This window comes from Silene latifolia, chromosome X (assembly GCF_048544455.1).
Source record: "Silene latifolia isolate original U9 population chromosome X, ASM4854445v1, whole genome shotgun sequence".
Taxonomy (NCBI): Eukaryota; Viridiplantae; Streptophyta; class Magnoliopsida; order Caryophyllales; family Caryophyllaceae; genus Silene; species Silene latifolia.
In genome coordinates, this window is record NC_133537.1 from 90,536,918 (window position 1) to 90,538,430 (window position 1,513).

The 1,513-nt window shown below is 42.0% G+C and overlaps 1 non-coding gene across 1 annotated transcript; it reads left to right on the plus strand.

Annotated features, from left to right (window-relative positions):
* The first annotated feature begins 282 nt into the window (after positions 1 to 282).
* LOC141624795 (small nucleolar RNA R71) lies at positions 283 to 389 on the plus strand. The gene has a single exon (XR_012534599.1). It is a non-coding gene; the product is annotated as a small nucleolar RNA R71 (small nucleolar RNA).
* The last annotated feature ends 1,124 nt before the right edge of the window (positions 390 to 1,513 follow it).

The following is a 1,513-nucleotide window of genomic DNA, read 5'->3' on the forward strand; positions in this document are numbered from 1 at the left end:
AGTTGTTGAAGGGAATCTCTAGCATCTCGTTCCGCCAACTGCTGTTGGAGTAAGGCAATTTGAGCTAGCAAGACGGAATTGTCGGAGGATTCTTCTTTACCTTTGAGTGGTACACTTCGGGAATTGACATATTGTGCATCATGGACCGCTATAGATTCGATCGTGGCATGGGCAATATCAATGTCAATTTGATCAAACCGCCCATTGTTGGCGGAATTAAGAATCCTTCGGGACTCGGCACAACATCCATTGTAGAATGTTATAGCTAGAAACCAATCATCTAGCCCATGATGTGGGCATTGCCTTTGTAGCTCTTTGTACCTCTCCCAAGCCTCATATAAGCTCTCAAGAGCTTGTTGACGGAATCTGGTGATTTGGCTCCTCAAAGTTTGAGTTTTCTCCGGTGGAAAAAACTTTTGATAGAAAGCAAGAGCCAATGTCTCCCAATTGGTGATTCCCATGGTGGTGCGGTTAAGGCTATTGATCCAAAGTTTGGCCTTGTCCTTCAAAGAGAAAGGGAAAAGTATTTCCCTTATTTGGGCTTGAGTGACGCCCGTTTGACGGATTATGGAGTAATAATCGCAGAAATTTTGCACATGCAAATTGGGATCCTCCAAAGGACTTCTCCCAAATTGCTTCCTCTCCACAAGGCTAATGAAAGCCGGTTTGATCTCGAAGTCCGGCGCGGTAATTTGAGTAGTTGTGATACCAGCCGAAAGCATGGCCGCAGTGGGCTTTGAGTGATCGGAAAGTTTCACCATTTTTTTAGTAGTAGATGGTGGTGGTGGAGATGATGAACTTGAAACCTCCTTCTCTTCAAGAACTTTTAGATCGTCTAGGTAAAACTTTCTAACACTTTCAACTTGCACGGGAGAAGCGGCTTCTTTCACTTCATTCCAAAAACGTCGTCTTCTCCTGAAGGTTTTCTCGGGATCGGAATCCGGTGAATGTAATTCTCCACTACGAGAGGACCAGAACATAAGACAACAATTTCTAAAAAATGATAAGTAACGGTCTCAAGGAACAAGTGTTCCACAAGACAAAAGAAACAAGATAAAAATCAACAATTCAAAACGCAGTAAAACCGTGCTCACCGGCAACGGCGCCAAAATTTGATAGGCTTATCGTGTACCTATGCAAAGAAAATTACCCTAGACACAAATTAATGTAGCAATAGGGGTCGAACACAAGGAGACGAGAATTGCATTGTGAAATGCTATGAAAAGATTTCTATCAAGATCGATTTCGTTTTGGGTTTGTTTTTTGTTTGGTTGATGGCTAACTATTATAAAAATGTAAACTATATGATAAAAGGGAGTCTAGGGGAGTCGGGTCGCACATGTAAAGGTAAATATATGATCATGTTAAACTCGGTAATGATAACATTGTCAATTGTTTAGGCTTAGAGACACCTACCTTACGGTATTAGTGTCAACCGTAGACCGGGTCCTAGAGAAACTCTCGTCCATGACTAGGTCGTCCTACTACATATGCTTAGTCTAATTCAATTCCA